This window comes from Lissotriton vulgaris, chromosome 7 (genome assembly GCF_964263255.1).
Source record: "Lissotriton vulgaris chromosome 7, aLisVul1.2, whole genome shotgun sequence".
In the NCBI taxonomy this organism is placed as follows: domain Eukaryota; kingdom Metazoa; phylum Chordata; class Amphibia; order Caudata; family Salamandridae; genus Lissotriton; species Lissotriton vulgaris.
Window position 1 is genome coordinate 1660069172 of NC_141695.1, and position 24976 is coordinate 1660094147.

General features: G+C 48.1%; 1 protein-coding gene across 1 annotated transcript in view; it reads right to left on the reverse strand.

The window, feature by feature from the left end:
• SYCP2 (synaptonemal complex protein 2) overlaps window positions 1-24976 on the reverse strand; it is a 3993018-nt gene that overhangs the window by 1730357 nt on the left and 2237685 nt on the right. The window lies entirely within an intron of this gene.

Below are 24976 nucleotides of genomic sequence, written 5' to 3' on the forward strand. Positions count from 1 at the left end.
CGCCGAAGAGGCGACGGCCATCAAACGGCATGTCCAGGAGAGTGGCCTGGACATCGGCCGAGAAGTTGGCGGACCTCAACCAGGCGTGGCGTCGAACCGCCACCGTCGTTGCCATCGCCCTGCCCAGTGAGTCCGTTGTATCCAGCCCACACCAGATAGAAAAGCGTGCTGCATCTCGGCCGTCCGCAAGGGCTTGGCTGAGTTTAGCCTGGACCTCCTCCGGGCATCTAGGCAGCACCTCCGCAACCGTGTCCCACAGGGTGTGGGTGTAGCGGCCCAAGAGACAGGCGGTGTTCACAGACCGCAGCCCTAGGCTTACAGACGAGAAAACCTTCTTCCCGAACTGTTTATATCTCTTGGATTCCCTGTCGGGCGGGGCCGACGGGAATGCGGTTTGGGAGTTTGAGGCCTGGATGACCAGACTCTCGGGGGTGGGATGGGTGGACAAAAAGCATGGGTCGCCCGGTGCCGGGCGGTAGCGTCTGGCCACGTTCCTGTCCACAGGCGGGCCTGTGGCGGGCTTGGACCAAGTGCCCAGAAGAACGTCACACAAGGCCTCATTGAACGGCAGAAGGAGCTCCGCGGAGCCGGACTGCGGTTTGAGGACCTCAGTGAGGAGATTAGTCCTCACGGCCGCGACGGGGAGCTGAAGGTGAGGAAATATAAATTTTATGGTCAAGAAATGTTCCCTAACGTGTACCCCACCGTCTCCATGTACGAGCTTAAAGTGCATGTAACTTCCCTCCTGTGTCAGCTATAAAGACGCAAATACATTTGCGTCCAACATTAACATGTCCTCTTTCAGACCCACCCTGAATGGGTTGAATATTCCGTTCCTAAGTATGCCATGCCAACGTCTTTTTGTGGTGTACTTTACACGTTTTTCAGCTCTGGCGAAGTAGGCCTCTGAATTCTGCCATCGAGCCTTTTCCTGCCTTCTGACTCTGAACGCCTCAGCCTGGGCTGCCTCTGTACCCGTGACCTCTGCCTTACTCCCTGCGCGGCTAACGGCGCTTAGCTCAGCCTGCTGCCTGCCAAAACTGTATTCAACCTTCGAATTATCTGCTCCGCTCCTCAAACATACATTCCTGCCTACTAGTTCAAGTAAACATCTTTCCAGCTGCAGAGTAAAGGGCCCGGCCTCACTGTCTCCGTGCAAGTAATTCATAGCCTCTGTTACCATGGTAGGCCCATGCCCCCTCGCATCTCATGCAGACACTTAGACGCTTATACACGCACTCACAGTCAGTATAGAATAGCTTCTGCCCAAGAGACCTTTCCCTCTAGATAATATGGTTCCCAAACATCAGATATCAGATATGATATAGGTACGAGTTGATCTGACATGCCAGACTTCTGTCTCTTTCCGTTAGTGTAAATGTCAAGTCCCCTGCACCCTCCAGCTCCACGTCAATCACACGTCATACAGCTGCGCGCGCATCCAGGCCTCAGATTTCTGCTGACATTACAAAATTCTGCTTTGTACCCACCTACTCGTGACACTTACATGTGACGTTTCTAGCACACACCTCTATGTTCACGCCTAGTTCACGCCTTCTGATTACGTATTGCTACCACGTGTGTGTGCTTATCTTGTTTCTCTCAGCTGTTATGCCTACTGTATTGGTATTCATTATATGGTTTAAGTATAAAAGTTATGTCTTGTCAATAAAGTATGCTCTATCCCTTCCTGCACCCCAGTGGTGGCAGGAACCCGATATCCGATCTGGTACCATGACCATTCCTTTTTAAGGAATAAAACCCCTAAGAACTCTAACACCACGGACTCTGCCTCTTTCTTTCCGATTGAGTTATTTTTGTTTAAGTACTTACCTGCATAGAAATTAAGACGGTAAATCAAATATTTACCACATTATTTTGGCGCCCGAATAGGTACCCCTCCCCCACCTTACGCGCCGGTTGGTGCGTTGCAACCTTTGCCCCCTGCCATAAGTCAAGACGGAACTACGCGTACCCGCAGGATTTCCTGTATCTCCCTCTGGCCCACGGAGGTGACGGAGACTGCGATCAGCACCCAGACGAGGCGGTGAGGAGTGCGGAGGATCCCGACCAGAGCCTAGCCGAAAGAAGCAAGGTCCGAGGTGTCAAGAGGCCCACCAGTTTCCGAAGTATCCACGTGTCGAGTCGAGTCGAGTCCAGTCCGGTCCAGTCCAGTCGAGTTTTCCGAGGCCTTCCGTTTCCGTGCTTCCCGGTGAGTACCATTGCTGGGACGTATCTAGACGGGTGCATTAATATGTATCCGGTAAAGACGGGTTTGGGTACACAAACGCGGTCTGCACTGTTTAAGACAGTGTATCTGTACTGTTTAGCAGTATATCAGTTATTCAAGTTCTTGCACTGTTCTCGACAGTGTATCTGTGCTGTTTAGCAGTACATCTAGTATCAAGGGTAGTGATATATGTTCAAAATGTTTTCATGTGATTAATGTCGTGGTATGAGTGACTGTTTGATGTACATTATTGTGTTTTTGTGTAACTAGCTGTGTTCAGAAGTAAGTAACAAGTATCGAGTACCCAGTACTAAGTAACAAGATGCCGTTCTTCAATAAACTAAGACAGATAGGAACTAGGAAAGGGATACTAGAGGAAGAAATTCCTATCCCCCCTAGGGACACTCCTGGAAATTTTATGTACCATAAGCATGGCTTAGATGCCATATTGTATCTAGATTTATGGGCCGATTATACTAAGCACCTAGACGAGAGACACAGATGGCCCGTTACAGGAACATGGGATGCCGAGTGCATCATGAAAGTAGAAGAAGCGCTATGGAAAAAGAAGGCCAGACAATCTCAGAAAGACGCCATAGAATTTTGGCGTAAAGAATCACATAAACGTGCTGAAAGAGCACTCCGTAGAGAAGACAGACTTAGAGAAGCGCCGGATAGAGTCCGAGAAAACGAATTAGTTACTGAAGGGATCCGAGTAAAATCAGAACAAGTAGACCGCGCGCGAAACAATCTTGTAAATGGCATGTACCTTGTGGCCGAGGGTTCGCCTGAAGCCACTTCAGAAATACCAAAAAATCTGCCGTCGCCATTGGTTCCGACTAAAGTAAATCACAGAACCACCAAAGATATATTCCTTGCTTCCTATCTAGACGATGTAGCACCCGCTTACACCAATCCACGTGCCCGCGTCCCGCCTACTGACGGTGACGGGGACGGAGGTGGCAACCCGCCTCCAGACCATATCCCGCCATTACCGCAACAAGGTTCCCCCGTTCGACAGTCTGCTCCACCTGTTCCACCTCCTCCACCACTTCCCGCACCTAAGATTAATATACCGAATCCGACTGTGCCTGATCCCAGTAAGAGACAAGTTCAGATACACATACAGACTCCACAGAGAATTAATGCTCAAGCCTCTGCCTCAGGAGGTGCGACAGGGGGTCTCCAGACCCCGCCAGCAACACACAGATTACACCTTAGGGACCTGCTGAAGCATAATACACCCCAATCACCCCGTCTCGACATACTCAAAGAACCCCTCCCAGTTTGCAGATACGATCCAGTACCCGGTAAAGACGATAGAATGTTGATAGCATCACTACGCTTACGACAAGCTACAGATTACCTAGTGTTATTCCCAGGAATGACTGATCACCTAGATAGAATATATCATTTTGTCCAGACTGGGGAAAATCCCGAAAGTATTAAGGAGGCCCTGGCACACCAGAAAGTTGACACTCAAGCATATGTATTACGTTTTTTCATAAATTGCTTAATAAGAGACCGAGATAGGCCTGGGGTAGACCAGGAAGAGATGGAAGAACTAAACCGATGGGGTCAAAATATAGCCGAAGGAAAGCATGATAAAGTAAATTGTATAGCAAGCATGTACAAGAAAATCAGAAAAGAAGTAATAGAAATACACAGAAAAGAACAAGAACAAGAAAAAGAAAATGACAAGTCCTCCGAGGAGGACGAACTTGAAGAACAAGAAACGACTAGAGGAACGATAGCGTATGTAGGTAAAGGAACTTACCTTAGGAAAGGCATTCGTCCAGAAAGCAAGAGAGTTTTTCTCTCTGGCATATCAAAGCAAAGTTCCCCTGAACATCTGTTTCAAGTTACCGATAAAATGCTTCAGGAACAAATGGGGTACCATGTACTCAATTCTATGGATGAACAAGAACTAGCCCGGTCAGCAGTACTATGGGCTGACAATACTAACACGTACAATGATGATACAGTAGCACAGACATTTCTGAACCTTTCCCCAGACGAGCAGAAATTAGCTGGTATATACATGATTCAGCATCTCATCACGTTATACAGACTACAACATTCTGATCCAGGTCACTTACCAGATACATTAGAAGCACTACTTATGAATAGATGGAGAGGCCTAAGTACCAGATTAATTCAAACAATTCTAGAACAACGACGTAAATATAACGCATTCCTAGGCCCACAATATGTTTCAGCCCAGCCACCAGAAAGAAAAATGTGTCATTTTGAGCATTTCGACAGACAGAATCCGTTACGAGAAGTACACCCAGTTATGGGTACCGATAATACCCTGAAACGTGTATATGTATACACACCTCTGACCAAGTTAGAACTATTAGAAATGAAGAAACTAGTACCCTGTCATGATAAAGACCCTGCAGGTTTCCACCGAGAACTTAAAGACATGTTACTCATGGGAGATTACACATATACAGATATTATGAAATTGTTAAAGGTACTGCTGCCCACCGGCATCTACGAGAAACTCAAGGAAAGAGAATGGGAGGTGGGAGATAAAAAGATTATATGGACTGAAATAGAAGACGAGGAAAAAAATCGTACTCCAGGGCTAGGCCTTGGGGAGAAAGCAAAAGCATTACCAGGTCTAATAGTACATATCTTGCCAAGATTATTGACAACTAAAAAGGAAGACTGGGACGCAATATCAGCCTGTAAACAGAAACACGATGAAGATACCAGTGACTTCTATTCAAGATTCGAGAAATGTTTCATTATTAATAGTGGCCTAAAACCAGGTAGCGAGTCGTACCCGCATCTTTTTGTGACAAAGTTAGTCGAGAATTCCCTGACAGCAGTTAAGAACCGTGTATATAAAGTTGAAAGTACATGGCAAGCAAATACGCCGTCCCAGATGTTACAAATGTTACAATACCACCAGAACAGAATTAGAGAAGAACAGGATCACGAACAGAGACGTATGAAAGACACGAAAATGAAAATGTTAGTGGCCCAGTCGGTTCCAGCCGACGGCCAGAGAAAGGGTACGACCCAGACAGGTAATGCAGCAGCTCCCGTTAAAGGGACATGCAACTATTGCAAGCAGCCAGGTCACTACGTACATGAATGTCCAGTCCTGAAACACAATATAGCAACAGGTAAAACTAAAGAAAGACCGCGTCAGCCTAGACAAGACCAGGTCCAGCAACAGACTTCACAGAATTCACAACCTATGCATGCTCCACCACATACAGCACAGACCGCAGCGGTATCACAGCCACAGCCCATTGCCGCGACACAGCAAGTTTCACGACAGATGAACCAGTATGCCCAATCTGATTATCCCGACTATCAGCGATACACATGAAACAGCCTAGAGAGGGAGGTTGGCTTGCCTCTTATTGAGATTCCTGTAGATCAAGAGGGTCCTTATGTACACAGTCAAGTATTGGGAAAAGACAGAAAGTTTTTAATTGACACAGGGGCAAGCCGCACAACAATCAGCCATAATGAAGTCCCAGGGGCACCCCTCTCAGGCTCACAGAATGTTTCCCTTGGTTTTTCAGGACAGCCTATTGTAAATGAAGTATCAAAGCCAGTCCCCCTAGCTGTGGGTCCATTATCACGTGTTACAGACTTGTTACTCACGAAATCATGTCCAGAAAATCTGTTAGGTATCAAAACATTGAAGGCTCTAGGAGCTGTGATATGTTGTTCTCCGGAAGGAGTTAGACTTTTCCTGCGTGACTTTAAGGGTCACTATGTATTACGAGAGTTTGATGTCAGATTGAAAAATGTACCGAAACACCTGTGGGCACAAGGCCCAACCGATGTGGGTTGCATGCACATTACACCATACCGTGTTACACTCAAACCAGGAGTTGTTTTACCGAGAATCAGACAATACAAGTTACCACCCGATGCTGTAGTGGCTTTACTGGAAATCATTGAAGAGCTCATTGCCCAAGGAGTGGTCGTAGAGACCGACTCCAATATCTGTAATTCCCCTATCATTCCGATTCTTAAACGTACTGATCCCAATGCACCGCCAGTATATCGGCTGGTGATTGATTTACGAGAACTGAATAAATGCATTGTTCCACAGTACCCTGTGGTTCCCGACATCTCATCCCTATTGACTGCTATTGATTCAGAAGCGACGTTCTTTACTGTAATTGATCTCAAGAACGCCTTCTTCAGTGTGCCCATTGATCCAGAGAGCCAATACCTCTTCGGATTCAGTTTAAATGGACGAAGTTTCAAATTTTCACGCGCACCTCAAGGATTCACAGAAAGCCCCAGCATCTATAGTCAAGCCCTGAAAAGACAACTTGATTGTATCCAAATGCCAGTTAACACCGCCTTACTGCAATACGTCGATGATCTGCTGATCACCGCACGAAGTGAACCCGAATGTGAACAAGCATCACTGACAGTTTTACATTTTCTGGCCGACAAGGGACACAAGGTGTCTCCTTCGAAGCTACAATTCTGTGTTCAGCAAGTTGTGTACTTGGGCCACTTGCTGTCCAAAGTGGGGAGACAGCTCACTCCTGACCGCATCCAGTTAATTGTAAATATGCCACAACCACAGACACAAAAGGAAGTGCGGGCCTTCATAGGCCTCACCTCGTACTGCAGACAATGGATTCCTCAATATGCATTTCTAGCTAAACCACTCATTCAGTTGACAACACAGGAGGCAGCGACTTCGACTGCCCTTCCCTGGACTCAGGAACATACACAGGCCTTTGAGGAATTAAAGAAAGCTTTATGTCAAGCACCAGTTTTAGCGACACCATGTTACAGCAAACCTTTTACACTTTTTGTTACAGAACGTGATGGTACAGCGTTGTCTGTCCTCACTCAAGATCAAGCAGGTTTACATAAGCCTTGTGCTTATTTTTCAAGTACATTGGATTCAGTAGCCCAAGCACTCCCTGCGTGCTTAAAGTCAGTTGCAGCGACAGCTCTAGCTATCAGACAGAGCGACTCAATTGTATTAGGACATCCATTAACAGTACAAGTTCCACATTCTGTAGAGGTTCTTTTAAACAGAACCCAGACTCAACACTTGACTATAGCACGACTGACAGGTTATGAATTGACGCTATTCCAGCCACACATAGAAATCAGACGCTGTAACATTCTGAATCCTGCAACATTGTTACCTTCGATTATGACAAATTCAGCCCCGCATGATTGTATAGAGATCATTAATGCAGTAACAAAGCCCCGACGAGACTTAACAGATGTTCCACTGACAAATCCAGACCTGACACTCTATGTGGATGGTTCATGTATGAGAACAAACACAGGAGAATTAGTGGCCGCGTATGCAGTGACCACTGAAACTGAAGTTAAAGAAACATATCGTATTGATACACTGTCCGCTCAAGCAGCAGAGCTCATCGCTCTGACCCGAGCCTGTATACTAGCCAAGAACAGAAATGTTAACATATACACAGATTCACGTTATGCTTTCGGAGTCGTACACAACTTCGGAGTGTTATGGCAAGAACGAGGTTTCTTGACCTCTCACGGTGCCAAGATCCAACACGGTCCCCTCATTCAAGCACTGTTAGAAGCAATACATCTGCCTTCAGGCATATCTAGCATGAAGTGTAAAGCACATACTAAAGTTACAGATTCCATTTCCCAGGGTAACGACCTGGCAGACCAAACAGCAAAACATACAGCATTGACTCACACCCAGACAACTGATGTAACAGAGATCATAGTACCGACACATTGTATGACAGTTAGGGATCCCACACTAGATGTAATCGATATTCAGACACATGCTACTCCAGATGAAATCAAGAAATGGACTGAACTAGGAGGGATCCAGACAGATCAAGGATGGATGACGAAGGGAAAATCTACGTGGTTTCTCCCCGACTCTATGGTTCAAGTCATAATAAATACAGCACATAGTCCAGCACATCTAGGAGAAAAAGCTATGTTAGACAGTTTACAGAATCTCTGGTACAACAAACATTTACGAGCAGCAGCAAAACAGAAAGTGCGTACTTGCATGATCTGTTGTCAGTTCAATCCAGGTAAAAGCGTCCCTGTAGAGCAAGGTGGATTCCATCCTCCCGATCACCCTTTTGAAGTCCTCCAGATGGATTATATCCAGATGGACCGTTGTCGAGGATTCAAGTATGTCCTCGTAGTTGTTTGTGCACTTTCCCGTTGGACCGAAACATATCCAGTCCCAGATTACACTGCCCCGACCACTGCCAGGCAGCTGGTTCGAGAATTCTTCCCACGGTACGGCTTGCCTCGTATCGTGTACTCAGATAACGGACAGCCATTCTCATCCGAGCTCATGAAACAGGTTTCCCTTCTGCTGGGATATCAGTGGAAATTCCACTGCGTCCGACATCCCGAGGCCGCTGGCCTTGTAGAGAGACACAACCAGACACTGAAAACACGCCTTGCTAAAATCTGTAAAGAGAAAGGGGTCGACTGGATAGTCGCCCTGCCAGTTGCACTGTTCTATATGAGAATGGTCCCCCATTCGAGATCAGGACTATCCCCGTATGAAGTGGTCTTTGGCCGACCGCCAAATATGTGGGGGACGCCCATGCCTAAGAAAATAACCGATGTTGATTGTAATATGCTGACAGATTACCTTGCCTCCTTGATGTCTGCACTCCAATCATGTCGTTCGCAGGTTGCCGCAGCCTTTCCCGACAACACTGATGTAAAGCCACGCGATGTCCGTCCAGGGGACACAGTGTTGATTCGCAACTTCGACAGGAAAAGCCCGCTGGAGCCCCGCTGGAAGGAGCCGAAGATCGTCCTTCTGACCACGAGGACGGCGATTAAAGTTGAAGGAAGAAAGGGGTGGATCCACACGAGTCATATTAAAAAATGTAATGAACTGTTGCCAGAGACTGACTCTTCCACCCCCTCAAAGGACTGCCTCGATACTAGAGACTTTAAAGTTCCCAAAAGAGAGAAAACTCCCCAAGAGGAGTACAAAGCGAAACTACGGTCTAGCAAGTCAGACAGTTTAATTGTTTAAGTCCTCCCCTAGGTGAATCGGTTAAATAGTTTCTGACATGTATCCCCTAGACCGAGATAGAGAGAGAGAGACGATTCAAGAAACGTGCATACTGTAAATCACTCCGTAGTCACTGTATAGTGACATTATTGGTTATGTTTTTTCTAAGTCTTTTGATTATTATTGCCAGTATATTGCTGCCTATGTACTACCCTATCTTCAAGCGTGAACAATCTGCTTACAATGTCACTGCCGAACATTCTTTTAGCGAATTACCCCCTCATGAATTATCTTACAGACTTGCGCTGCGCAACAACACATTCATTAGTATGTTACATCACTCCCATCAGACCAATAATGCTACAAACTGTTGGATATGTGGCCGACTCCCTCCCTATCAGAAATACAAGGGAGTTCTGCCCCTCTTTCCGTACCCGTTCACTCACAATGGCTCATGTGGAGCGTGGTTTAGAATAATTAATTCCTTGGATCCTGATATTGCTGTTTTCGAAGGAAATTGGGTTTGGGGAAACCTGAACTTAGTTCTGCTTAACGCCTGTTATCCTGACAAGAAGGGACTTCCCACTAGAATAGGAACTGATCTAGAAAATGAAGTATATGGATTAGGTAATTACACAATTAACCTTATGATTCTTACTGTCGAATCCGAAGCTGCACCAGTTCTCCCTGCTATGTCAGTATTACCAGTCACAGGTGACTTATGTGTCCGAAAGAAGGGTTCAGTGCACTTAGGTCATAGTAAATGTACTACTGTGGTCGAATTCTGTGACCAAGGCAAGTCTTCCTTTAGAGCTACTCGTCATTCCTACTTTGTTTGTGGCCATACCGCATACATACGCTTACCTCCAGATTGGGATGGTACCTGTTACATTGCATTCCTTCTACCACCTGTTTTTCTAGCACCTCCTGATTATCATAGAAATACAAATCTAGTAAAGAATAGACTCCGAAGAGATCTCCCGATTGTCGATTATACTGAAACGGCATGGGAGCAATACACAGACTTCAATAAAGGTTTCTTCCCCTACTTAGGTACTGTCTTTAATAGTAAACTGATACGAAGATTAACTAGAACCCTCGAAGCAGTAGTGAATGAAACTACCTCCGCCCTAGGCAACTTAACAGAGGAGCAATCTGCCATGCGGGTTGTTGTTCTCCAAAACCGTCTTGTTATTGACGTCATCCTAGCAGATAGGGGCGGAGCTTGTAAGGTCATCGGGTCAAGTTGCTGTGTTTTCATTCCAGAAAACGCGCCAACGGTATATAAAGCTATTACACGTCTTCATAAAATTGCAAGTTTGATACATCAGAATCCAGGCACCTGGACTTGGTCCGGTTGGTTCTGGACAACATTGACCGCTTGGGGATGGAAGATCCTATCCTTCCTAGGCATCGCCCTTGTTATAGTATTCAGTTGCTGCCTGTGCCTACAGTGTGGGCCAGCGATTTGTGGTCTGTGCGCCACATCTTGTATTCCACATTCCAGTTTTCACTCAAAACGCGAAAAGAAGAAAGAAGAGCAAATGATGTTACAAGAACAGACTGATCGGTTCATGAGGATCGATATATCATGAAGGGTCCGTAGGGAACAAGGAGGGAATGAGGAAATATAAATGTTATGGTCAAGAAATGTTCCCTAACGTGTACCCCACCGTCTCCATGTACGAGCTTAAAGTGCATGTAACTTCCCTCCTGTGTCAGCTATGAAGACGCAAATACATTTGCGTCCAACGTTAACATGTCCTCTTTCAGACCCACCCTGAATGGGTTGAATATTCCGTTCCTAAGTATGCCATGCCAACGTCTTTTTGTGGTGTACTTTACACGTTTTTCAGCTCTGGCGAAGTAGGCCTCTGAATTCTGCCATCGAGCCTTTTCCTGCCTTCTGACTCTGAACGCCTCAGCCTGGGCTGCCTCTGTACCCGTGACCTCTGCCTTACTCCCTGCGCGGATAACGGCGCTTAGCTCCGCCTGCTGCCTGCCAAAACTGTATTCAACCTTCGAATTATCTGCTCCGCTCCTCAAACATACATTCCTGCCTACTAGTTCAAGTAAACATCTTTCCAGCTGCAGAGTAAAGGGCCCGGCCTCACTGTCTCCGTGCAAGTAATTCATAGCCTCTGTTACCATGGTAGGCCCATGCCCCCTCGCATCTCATGCAGACACTTAGACGCTTATACACGCACTCACAGTCAGTATAGAATAACTTCTGCCCAAGAGACCTTTCCCTCTAGATAATATGGTTCCCAAACATCAGATATCAGATATGATATAGGTACGAGTTGATCTGACATGCCAGACTTCTGTCTCTTTCCGTTAGTGTAAATGTCAAGTCCCCTGCACCCTCCAGCTCCACGTCAATCACACGTCATGCAGCTGCGCGCGCATCCAGGCCTCAGATTTCTGCTGACATTACAAAATTCTGCTTTGTACCCACCTACTCGTGACACTTACATGTGACGTTTCTAGCACACACCTCTATGTTCACGCCTAGTTCACGCCTTCTGATTACGTATTGCTACCACGTGTGTGTGCTTATCTTGTTTCTCTCAGCTGTTACGCCTACTGTATTGGTATTCATTATATGGTTTAAGTATAAAAGTTATGTCTTGTCAATAAAGTATGCTCTATCCCTTCCTGCACCCCAGTGGTGGCAGGAACCCGATATCCGATCTGGTACCATGACCATTCCTTTTTAAGGAATAAAACCCCTAAGAACTCTAACACCACAGACTCTGCCTCTTTCTTTCCGATTGAGTTATTTTTGTTTAAGTACTTACCTGCATAGAAATTAAGACGGTAAATCAAATATTTAAGGCCTTAGCTGCCTTCGTCAACACTACGCTGTAAGCAGAACCCGCCTCCGAAGCCACAGTCGGGGGCGATGTAAATCCAGTGTCTGGCGAGGTGTCAATACCACTGGCCTCCCCAAGCTCATATGTCCAGTCCTGTTGTGACTGGCAATCATGTGCCAGAGGGTCCTCGGACCCCTCCCAATGCTCCTCGTCACCTGTGTCCTGGAGACCAGGATTAACAGCCAGGGCCTCCTCGTGGAGATAAAAGTCTCCAAAGGCCGACGGAATCGGCGCCCAGCGGCGCCCTCCCGACGCCTGAGCAGAACCGCAGGAGGCATTGGGGGCGGCAACCACATCGGCTACCGGGGACGACACCTGAAGGGACGGCGCCGGTGAGGTCGTAAGGTCGACCGGCGAGGTCCCGGATCCGGAGCCGGATCCAGTGAGGTCTTGCGGCGCCGAGACCGAAGTCACCAGCGGCGCCGGGCCCGAAGCACCCGACGTCGTCGGGGCCGAAGCGCCCGACCCGGAAAGACCTCCAGACGGAACCGATCGGCCTGAAGGCGCCACGGGAACCGACTGAGGAGGGAGGGCCCTCATGGCCATGAAGTACCTCTCGACCTCCTCTGGAGTCGCGCCGTGCCCAGGGACCCGAAGGTGTGGGGCAGGCGGCGACGCTTGCGACTCCCACGGAGCAGCGTGGGCGGTGTCGCCCGAGTCCCCGGCCGCATCGTGCGAGCGTCGGGGCGGGTCGGAGGATCGATGACGTCGCTCCGACCTCTCATGCCTCTTACCTGAGGACTTGGAACCAGATGATGGGTGTCCACTTCCGGAGCGTCGATGACTCCGACCTCGCGACCTGTCCCTCGACCTCCCGTGGGACCGTGACCGGGACCTGGAGCGGCGCGGGGCCGACTGCCTCAGCTCGAGACGCTTGCGGGACCGCTCCCGCCTAGCCTTCGACGTCAGGGCCCGGCAGTCGGAGCAGGATCGATCGTCGTGGTCGAGGCCTAAGCACTTCAGGCACCGGCGATGGGGGTCCGTGACCGACATGAGTCGGCCGCACTTCGAACAAGGCTTGAACCCGGGCATCCCTGGCACCGATAGTCGAGAAATCGACAAGGAAAGAGAGATCAAAAAGGATCAAAATTTTCAGTCAAAAATTGACTGGGGGTAGAGCTTCTTCCGGATCTGCGCTAGCTGGCGCGGAAAAAAGAAGAACTGACGTCAGCGCGCATGGGCGCCGTCTAAGTACTCTGACGACGTCATCCCGGCGCTCACGACGCCGACGACGGACGCGGAGCCGCAGACGACGCCTACCGGCGCGCAGGGGTATTGCTACGCAAAAGTTTCCAGATCCAGTCTGAGGCCTGGGGATATTCTAAGGTAAGGAATCTATCACTAACGTGTCTCTTTCAGATAAGTCTCCCAGGGAGGAGAGGGGGACCTCACTGGCGGAAACACTTTCTTAAGCCCCTCTAAGAAATCTTTGACCACAGGCATGAGGAAGACTGAGGTCTGGGAAAGAGACTTCCTATAGGCTGTGATTGCCGCTAAGTGAACCCTGATGGAGGGGTACTTCAAGCCTGACATTGCCAAGAGCAATAAGTATGGGAGAATCACCTGCTCCTGACCTTGAATCGGATCAAGAGCATTGTCCATACACCAAATGTAAAACCTCTTCCACTTGAAAGCATAAGACTTTCTGGTGGAGGGCCTCTTCGCTTCTCTAAGGATGTCCATACAGTCAGACAAGAGGTCTAGGTGGCCATACTGGATGACCTGAGGAGCCATGCTGTCAATCGAAGGGAAGGGAGATTGGGGTGAAACACCCTCCCCTCGTCCTTGGTCAGCAAGTCTGGACGGCAGGGCAGCCTCCGGTGAGGAACCTCTGACAGCTGAGGAGATCTGGGTAAATAACAGACAGAGAGGCAGGGGACGAGGCAGAGGGAGAGGCAATTGGCATACTTTTAACCCTATGCCCATGCAGGCCTTCCCAGACCCATATAACCACCCACAAAATTTCCCAATATATGGGTGGCAACCGCCTTTTCAGCAACCGTTCTATCCACCAAACCCCTACAGACCGCCTTTTTTAAACTGGGGCGGGAGAGGACAAGGAAAAAGAAAAAACACCAACCAGGGCAACCAAGTCCACTGGGCACAAGAAGACCAGAGCACAAACCAAACCCGGAACAAACCCCAACAAGCGGGACCGAGCAACCGGAAAACCTAGTCACCAACTTATCAGCTAGACCCCTCAGTACCTATGAGATGTCGGTCCTGAACAAGGGCCTAGGTTTTGTACCAATGGCAAACCTAGATAAATTTAAACTGCAGTGTGAACTAGCTTCCTTCTTCAGGAAATTAAGACTGAAAGCCTTTTTTGAGAAACGAGCCAATACTGAAATAAATCAGGAGACAAATGAGACTGGTCTACGGAACAAATCAAACTTCATGCCACCACCACATATGATCCCAGTAGAGATCTCGACGTTCGAACAAGCGGTCTTTAATGACGTGGAAAACGCCACTCCAAAGAAATCGTTTATGAACCTCACACAACAGGAAAGGACTGCCCTGAACAAACTACAAAACGATGACTCAATTGTTATCAAGCCCGCGGATAAAGGCGGAGGGATAGTCGTGCTAGACAAATCATCATACCAGACTGAATGTCTAAGGTTACTGGCAGACCATAACAACTACCGAAGATTACCGGTCGACCCTACAGAGGACTTAAAAAGGGAGATCACTTCACTCGTGGAATACGGAGAAGCTGAAGGTTATCTATCCAAACAGGAGGCGGATTTTCTGTGTAAAAGTGAGGGGAAGGTACCTTACTTTTATACCATTCCAAAAATGCACAAAAACAAGATACCCCCTCCAGGCAGGCCGATTGTTTCTGGTCTCGGTTCCCTTTTGGAACCACTGTCACGGTTCTGTGACGTGTTTTTCAAGGCTCTAGTGCAAAAAACAAGAACCTTCCTACAGGACACCAAAAGTGTGTTACAACTGCTGGATACACTGACCATAGATGAAGACACCATTCTAGTCAGTTTCGACATTGAGAGCTTGTATACAAGCATCCCTCAGGATGCTACACTTGAGGTTCTTAAAAAAGCTCTGGAAAAAGAGGATTGGACGTCGAGAATCCCCAGGGAATTCATTCTGGAATGTGCAAGGCTGGCTCTCAAGAGGAATTATTTTGAATACAAGGACCAGATATACCTACAGATCGGGGACACTTCAATGGGCAGTACTTTTGCGCCTAGTGTGGCGGGCCTATATGTCCACGATTTTGAAGAAAAGTACATCCTCAGTGACACCAACCCCTACAGCTCTAACATCCTGCTATGGAGACGGTACATTGATGATGTGCTTACGATCTGGAAGGGCACTGAGGAAGCTTTAGTGTCTTTTTTCAACTGGATCAATACATGTGACGACCATCTGAAGTTCACTTATGTGAAAGATCCTAACACTTTGGTCTTTTTAGACCTAACAATTACAAAAGAGAATGGGAAGCTGACAACAGTCACTCACTATAAACCCACTGCTAAAAACAACTTGTTACGGTTTGAAAGCATTCATCCTAGACCACTACGTGAGAACCTGCCCTACGGTCAATACCTGCGCATTCGCAGGAATTGCAGTGAACTGGCCGATTATAAGAGACAAGCCCAAGACCTCACCGTCAAACTACGGGACCGTGGTTACCCTGAGAAAATACTAAACAAAAGCCAAAAACGCACCCGTAACCAGCCGAGAACCGCCCTCCTGAAGAATCAAATCAGAGAAACGGAGGAGCCACCTCTGACTTGTGTTACGACATACAACACCATCTCCAATACAGTTACCAGTATAATAGGGAAACATTGGAGTATACTGAACACAGGGAACCTGAGATGGGAAAAACCTTTGTTCTCGTACAAAAAAGCGCGCAGTATCAAGGATGCAGTAGTCAATACCAGACCAAAAAGAGAAGTGAGGGAGCAAGAAACAGTTCTCAACACGTGGGGTTTGCCCAAAGCGACAGGCCACTACAAATGTGGGAGCTGTAGTGTGTGCCCTTTCACTCATAACACCAAAACTCTACAACTGGAACCCAATAAGACCGGGATTATCAGAGGGCAAACCAACTGCAATACTGAAAATGTGGTGTATAGAGTGACCTGTCCTTGCAGCCTACACTATATAGGTATGACAAGTAGAAAGGTCAAGATACGTATCGGAGAGCATAGGAGCAACATTCGTTGCAAAAAAGCCAACACCAAACTGACTGAACACTACCTGTCAAGTGGGCACACACCGGACGACATACAACCGGACTGTTATAGAACAAATCAAACCAGGAACCAATCTGAACCAACGCCTATTCGAGAAGGAGCAGAGATGGGTGTACAGGCTCTCAACGCATAAAACTGGTTTGAACGATAACATTCCCTGGTACACAGTGATGTGACAGAAAATCTAATGATCCATTTGAACTACCAATGATAGTTTTACATATGTGAAATATGGGGATCCCCATTATCAGAGTACAGACCAAACAGCGACACAGCCCCATTTTTCCTACGGGCTCTGGTATAGTTGTTCCATTTTTGTCCCAATATGAAGAGTCCTGACATTTCTCTGTTCCTGCCCTGTCATTTTTGACCACTTATCCACTAAACTGGCATGTGTACACGTTTTTTCTTTCTCCAATATCATTTACAAATGCGTGTTCACCATGGCAACCAGACCACTACACGTCACTTCACCGTAAGCCACGTGATTGGAATCACACACCGTAGGGGCGTATTCCCACTACCCATTCTAGCGATGACAGTTCACGTTTCCCATAGCACGAGAACGAAAGCGTGGTTACCAAGGCAACCAGCCTGCTACGCGTCACACCAATGTAACCACATGATCAGAACGGAAGAAAGGCACGCCCTCAGAACGCGTTCCGATTGGCTAATGAGGCGGTGACACATCACGCCACGCCTAAACCAGGAAGTGCCGAGCAGGTTACTTTACCGGCATCACAGAGGCACTGATCATTCAACGGGGCTTCGAGCGCAGTAACCAAGTAGGTTTACCGCCAGATGATCGCATACCTAAAGTTAGTAGAGACTCACCGACAACGGGTACAACGCGGTGCGCCTGCATCGTATCCGAGTTTCACGAGTTGGAGGACAACGCGAGTACTATGTTTGATCCTCATGTACCTATGTTCATTTTTAACTCTGTAGGTGACGGACACTTGCCGTCTTGGTAGATCCGAAGCCCATGAAGCGACAATTACCGCTTCAAGTGTAAGCATCGCATGAATAGATTTCCTTTTTCATTAACACTGTAATGAAACTAGCACGCAAACATCAGTTTGCTAGCCAAAAGTCAACTGGGCGGTCACAAGTCACATGTTTTTCCGACCGATATCATTTATTTGTGATAATCTCACTAGCGCTCCGCCAATAAGTACATTTAATGATCACTTCTTACTCCTACCACCAACCTCACCAAGTCGAGTACCTCACAGAACTTGCCTCTCACGACGGTACCTACTTTAGAGCGATCCAGTAATTGACACTGGAGTCCATTTGGAACCAACCTATATGAATAAATAATATAGGTAGTCACTTGATGGGGGTGACCACACTAAGCAATATATATGTTATATGTATACCCTTGTAGTGTCTTTCCTAGTACGCAATCCCAACCCCGTTTCCCCTTTTCTTTCTTACAGGTTTTTTCCTGAAACGAGGATTTAAACACACCCTTTTACAATAGATCACAATTTTTGTGGTCTTTAAATTGCACGTGGGCTGGGCGCACCTTAGAGTTTGCGTACCACCCCGTGTAATACTCACGGTCCTGACGAAAACCATAGAATTTTTATAAATGGTTGAAACATGTAGACCTACTTTACTTTATAATTTTGCACATAGCACACTTCGCTATTTTTAATACATCACACTTCTTGAGACACCAAAGCCTTCCTAACTAGGCATAGGTGCCGCATTGGTTTTATTGGGGTTCAGACGCTCAAGAATAAAGTCTTGAAGTGAGTAGTACTGGTCCCTTTTAATATACATTTTCACTGTAATTTTAAGCACATATAAAAAAAGAAACTATATCCCGCTCCACTGTAGTCAGGTGTCGTAGCACACCCTATGGGCACTCGGCCTATGGGGTGGGACCCCGATGATGAAGCATGTCACCAACTAGGTTGGTGAGTGAGGGGTCTTCTCAAAGGACAAGCACTGTCCGATAACGGGTTGGGGCATTTAGTGCTAACCTAGATATTCTGTAGGAAGTGGCTAATTGCAACTTTCCTCCCATATAGGGGGTACTCCTTCTTTGTTGTTACTATAATCCCGGGGACCAGGAGTTCCCACCTCAGATAGTCTATGTAATTTCCCTTACTCTCTCTCTTGTTAAATATACACGAGATCTGGGTACCACCACTGGCGTGGCCACTCCTGCGCTATCAGGATCATCCTGGTGTTGGTCCTGTAGAATTTCTGTATCACCGCCGGGATCAGAGGCAGTGGAGGAAAAGCGTACAGCAATGTCTGAGACCAGCTGTCAAAAGTCCCCCGTGATCCCTGCTGGGGAAATCTGGACGCTAAGACAGGGCATTTCACGTTTGCCGCATTTGCAAACAGATCTATGTCTGGCACTCCCCATTGCCGAAACACCTCCTGAGCTCGTCTTCGTTGAGCACCCAGTTGTGCGCTTCTATGAAGTCTCTGCTTAGGCCGTCCGCCTGAACATTCAGGATTCCTGGAAGGTGAACTGAAACGATGGAGAGACCTCTCGCCAGAAGCCACTGCCAAATGGATTGAGCTTCCAGAGACAGAACTCGTGACCTGGTGCCTCCTTGTTTGTTCAGATAGAACAATTGTTGTTGTGTTGTCTGTCTGAACTTGAATGTGGCTGGAGTGCAGAGACGGGTACAGGGTCTTGAGCGCCAGATAGACAGCCCGTAGCTCTAAGAAGTTGATATGATAGTTTCTTTCTGTCTCGGACCAGAGACCTTGTACCTGAAGCTGGTCCATATGAGCACACCAGCCGTTCATTGAGGCACTTGTGACCACTGTCTGAGTTGGAGGCGACTGATGAAACGGAACTCCTTGCAGCAGGTGATAACGTTTCATCTACCATCTAATGGGAGTCTGGCATCTTGATGGAGAGAGACACGATCTTCCCAGTGGCCTGACCTCTGAGACCATTGGTCCTCTAGTGCCTGCTGCAGAGGCCGCATGTGAAGGAGTGCATTGGGCACAATGTAGATGCACGAGGCCATCAATCCCAGTTGTGAAGCACTTCTCTGGCTGTAGGACTTTGGGTGTCGAGCAGGGTGCGGCACTTCAGAAGCATTGATGACAACCTCTCCTCCGAAGGACACACGCTTGCCTCTGCGGAGTCCAAGGAGGCGCCCAGATAGTGCATTCGTTGGGTGGGGTTGAGGACTGACTTTTTGTAGTTGACTTGCAACCCCAAAGAATGCATCAGGTTGAGACAGTAAGAGAGATGGCTCTGAAGCAGAACAGGTGTGGAGCTTTTTAGGAGCCAGTCGTCTAGGTAGGGATAGACGAAGATCTACCGCCTGCGTAGAAAGGCAGCCACCACTGCCATGCACTTGGAGAATGTCCGTTGGGGGGGATTTGAGGCCGAACGGAAGCACCCGATACTGACAGTGGTTACGGGCTATCTGAAACCTGAGAAATTTGCGATGCTTAACTGAGACAGGCATATGAAAGTAAGTGTCCTGCAGGTTGATGGCACACATCCAGACTCCCTGGTGAAAATGCGGAAAGATCTGATGCAGGGCTAGCATACAAAATTTTTCCTTTCTGATAAACCTGTTCAGCAGGCGCAGGTCGAGGATAGGTCTGTACTCTTTGGCAACTCCCCGCTTTTGGACTACAAAGTAGCTGGAGTATACTCCCTGATTTCTTCGTATGGGAAGGACCTCCTCTATGGCCTTCTTTGCGAGAAGGGTAGATACTTCGTCTTTCAAAAGCTGACTTTGGATTCGAGGAAGGAACTTGAATTGCGAGGGCACTTGCGGAGGAGGAGACTTAAACCACCTCAGCAAGTAACCATGCTGCACAATATTCAGCACCCATTTGTCTCTTGTTATGGCTTTCCACTCTTCCAGGTGAAAAGCTACACTCCCTCCCACCGGAGTGGCGAACGGTTGCGGAGGAAGCAATGACTCGAGGCTTGGGAGGCTGCTTAGAGGTGGACTGCTGTTTGTTATTGCCTCTTCCAGGGCACCTTTGTTGGAACTGGGATCTTTGTTGGTTCTGGGAGGACCATTGAGGGGTTTGAACCCTCTGTTGAAACGCACGTTTGTCGCCCTGACGGAAACGTTTCTTGAACTCCTTGCGCTTCTCCACACCAACAGCCATGACAGTGTCCATCTCAGCCTTCATTTTGTTTATCTCGTCATCAGCGTGAGCCCCAAACAGAGATAAGCTATTAAATGGTAGGTTCAGTATTTTCTTCTGGGCATCAGGCTTGAGACCTGTGAAGCGCAGCCAGGCCGAGATTCGTGAACAGACTCCATGGGAGTAGCCATGAGCGGCGAGATCTGAAGCGTCCGCTGCAGCACTTATTACCTAATTGGCTACTAGCCCTCCTTCCTGTGGAATTTCATTGAAATCCTGCCGGTCTTCTTTGGATAGCTTCTCGGTGAAAAGTGTGGGAGAGTCCCAAAGAGATCTATTGTATCTCCCGAGTAGGGTAGAGGCACTCGCAACCTTCATTGATGACGATGAAGTGTTGCGCATCTTCCTCCCATATGAGTCCATCTGTTTGCTATCCTTCTCAGGAGGCACAGAGGATGATGTAGAAGTGGAGTGGGACTTCATGGCTGCAGTCACAATAACCGAGTCCGCTGGTGGGTCAGTTCTGAGAAACAAGGGGTCCTCTGCTGGAGCCTTGATTTTTTTGGCGATTCTAGATGGCACGGAACCCACCGTCGGGGGCAAGGTGGCCATAGCTGGTTCCAAGAATCCAGGCACCAGTGGTAGCAGCGGTCTAGGAGCTGTCCGGTGATGTAAGGTGTCAAAAATGGCAGATGTGGGAACCACCGGGGTATGCAAAGTGATGTTGAGTTTCGTTACACCCCTACCCAGAACATCTGTGAAGGTTGAGATGTCATCTATGGGTGACACCCGTGATGGAGGCGTTGAGGAGAAGGTCGGAGAGTAGTCCCGACCGTAGATCTTGTAGAGGAAGACCATGTAGGTGATCTTGTGCGCCTCCTCTTATGGGGCCTGTCGTGATGACGGCTGTGACGACCCCTAGACCTAGACCGATGTGTAGAGGGCGATCTTGGTCTGGAAGGCGATCTTGATCTGGGAGGCGATCTTAGCCTGGGAGGCGATCTTGGTCTCCTAGGGGGAGACTTCGAGGGTCCAGCCGGAGTGCTTTTCAGAGGAGTGGGCTGAGATGGCAAATATGTGCGGGAGTAATCTGAGTCAGGACTATTGCGGCCACCTGACACAGCACCTTGAGGAAGGCGAGGCAACAGACTGCAGGCCCTCCCCTCCGCAGGTTTGGGGGTGCTTCTGGTGAGATCTCCTCAATGTGCAGTCCTCGAGACGATGACCGGTCTCCTGATGATTATCTGGACCCAGGATCTGACTACTCCGGGGACTCCGCAATTCCTGTGACCTCTTCTCTTGACGTCGAGTGCTTCGACGGCGACGAGGTCTGAGTCACCATTGGTGTCGAATGATCTCTCGATGGTCTTGACGTCGATCGCCTATGGCGATGAGGTGACCTCGACGTCGATTTGGAGACCTCAACCTACCATGGCGTTGAGTCGACGGCGATCTGCCATGACGTTGAGTCGAGGGCGATCTTTCACGACGCCGTGTCGTCGTCGATCTTCTTGATGTCGAGAGGTGGTGTAGGAGAGTAGGGTCTGCTTCCTATGGTCACCCCCACTTTTTGCTTTGCTTTACTGGTTTTCGACTTAGATATGGCTGTGGGCCTGCTAATCAGACCCACAGCGCAGATGCACTCTATCTAAATTTACACCATGTACTCTAGGTACATCCACAATTGGGAATTGGTTCACCTTGTCAGCCCCTGTAGAAGTGTACCCTAGGTACTCAGGGCATAGGTGTAACCAAGGCCTACCAGGGGCTGCAGCATGTATTATGCCACCCCTGGCTGGCCACTCAAATAGACACAACTGGCTGAACACTCAGCTGGGGCAAGGTGTAATCACCCCTTGCTTAGGTGTAGTATTCCTATACATATAGACACATACGAACCTATAAGTCACTCCTATGGCAGTCCTTAACAATCCTGGAGGCAGAGTGATTGGTTATGTGTGAGATGGTGCTCTAGCATGAGCTGAGCCTGTCTGCAGCGTTCGGAACCATGTCCTTTTAGCTGTTCTATGATATTGCCATACCATATACTTTTAAGTGCATTATAATCCTCGCGGTTAATAATAACTTTGGTTTGGCTTTATCCAAACATGTCGTGTAAGGTGTCATACGCTTTGGAATACTACCCCCTCGCCAATTCTGGCGACAGGGGTAGCATTCCACCCTTCTAGGGGGAGAAGACATGTTGAAACTACTGTACCCGGTTAAAGTTAACCAGAGCCCCAGCATCACAAAATGGATGCTGCTGTCACAGACATAAGTCTGACCTCCTGCTGCTGGGAGTCCTTCCAGTCACTGAGGTTTGGTCAATAGGTTTCCAGCTTGGAGAGGTGCGAGCACCACCCCAGACAGGAGGATGTGTATTGGGACAGGGAGGGCTGAATAGATTGAGACACTGCCTGGAGCACACTAGTCAAGTCAAGTCAAGTCATAGGATTTGTATAGCGCACTACATACCCAGAGGGTTTCAAGGCGCTAGGTGCTTCATGCATACCCCAGTTCAAACCGGTTGTTGGGGCACTCCAGCCCCAGCTCTGGCACGAAACTGAACAAAGGATAGGGAGTGTAACCACCCCTCTCCCTGGTCCCACCCATAGGAGAGACCTAGAAACGAATCCAGCCCCTTTTAGTTGTATAAAGGTAGGAGCTGTATCCTTAGACTTTAGATTAATCCTGGAATCGACTTGAAACGAAACTCTGTTTCTGTTGTTTTATTTCCCTGGTGTTGTTGCCCGTCACGGACCTTGCTGAGGAAAACGCCACCTTGCTGCAAATAACATCGACCTCTCACGGCCCCCGCTGCGCGGGAGCCGTTCGCCTTGAGGTCAACGAGGGAGGACTTATCACTCGCTGGACACTGAGCCCCTGAGCCAACTCGGGACTGCGAGGACCAGCAGCCACAGCGGCGCTGACAATCCGCAGCTGGTCCTCTTCCCGACCCCGCCCCTCACCTGGTTAAATCGGAGTGGGATTTCACATCCTCCGGTTTCTGTTGTTTTATTTCCCTGGTGTTGTTGCCCGTCACGGACCTTGCTGAGGAAAACGCCACCTTGCTGCAAATAACATCGACCTCTCACGGCCCCCGCTGCGCGGGAGCCGTTCGCCTTGAGGTCAACGAGGGAGGACTTATCACTCGCTGGACACTGAGCCCCTGAGCCAACTCGAGACTGCGAGGACCAGCAGCCACAGCGGCGCTGACAAGCCGCAGATGGTCCTCTTCCCGACCCCGCCCCTCATTATTTAAACATTTCTCAGAACGCGCACGCGGGACACGTGCGGGTCGGAGTCCGGGTCGAAGCCCAGGCAAAGGGCGGGCCGTCTACGGCTGTCCAAGGCCGAACTAGGCTAGGCTGGGCCCATTCTCTTTCAAGTTTACCATTTTACATTATTTTTTAGCTTTAGTTAACTTATATAAATATATTGTGTTTTAGACTTGTGGGGCACACAGTGTGAATAACCGTGAAGATGGCTGAAAGGGAGAGTAGAAGTAAAACTGCGAAAGGGGCCAAGCAGCTAACAGGTACTTTGGACGATTTTATTATCAGGTCTAATTCCGTAATAGATATGGGAATAAGTTTAATGGAACAGAGAGTATCTCTGGATCTAGCAGCTGCAAGGAGAATGTCCCAAGATCCTGCAATGAGTAAAAAAATCTTCTCTGGGTAATATTGCATCAGTCCAAACTCCAGAACGAACAAATGATCCTATTCCCATTATAGTACAGGTTGATGTTCATGAGGGTATAGACCGAAATGCACATGCAATGTCTAGTACCCAAGTGCCACCTGAACATGTCATCGACATTACAACTACTAGTATGCTAGTTGAAGCTGGGTTAAGCACTGCTGTAACTGTGGATCAGGAGGTTAATAGGGATGAGACCACCCAAAGACAACTTCGAGGCAGGCGGGAGGGTGCAGTCTCAAAAAGGAAACGTTCCAATACCACTGTACAAGCAAGGAAAAAGTTTATAGCTAGTAAAGCAAAGGGTAGTAGGGAAAATATTAATTTAGCAAGAAATGAGAGAGAAAGGGATAATACTAACTTAGTAGGTAATGGGGATGAGGTGGTCCCACAAGAATTACACAGTGTACAAGGAGAGACTACAAGTAATGTTGATGCAGAGGTACAAGAGAATCAGCGAGATACATCTGCCTCTTGCACATCTGCCTCTTGTAATTTGGGTGAAATGGGAGTAGAATGTGTGCTGGGAGGAAGCGAGATCTTGTTAAAAACATTGGTGGTATTATAAAAAATGTTTTACGTCCTCTTGAAATTAGGATAATGTCCATGGAAAATCAATTGATCGAGGTTGAGAAAAGCCTCCTAACACTGACAAGTCTTGGTGTAGTGGGCTCCTTGTGTAATCACACTGTAGCAGCTCCCCAAGTATCAATGCCAATCACAGTATCTAATAGTAACCAACCCCTGGCTCCTCTACCACAGAAAAGTAACATTAGTAGTAATAAAAATGTCACTAGCTCCAATGCTAAAGCAAATAAGCCAACTCCAGTAGTCGCCAAAGTTGCGG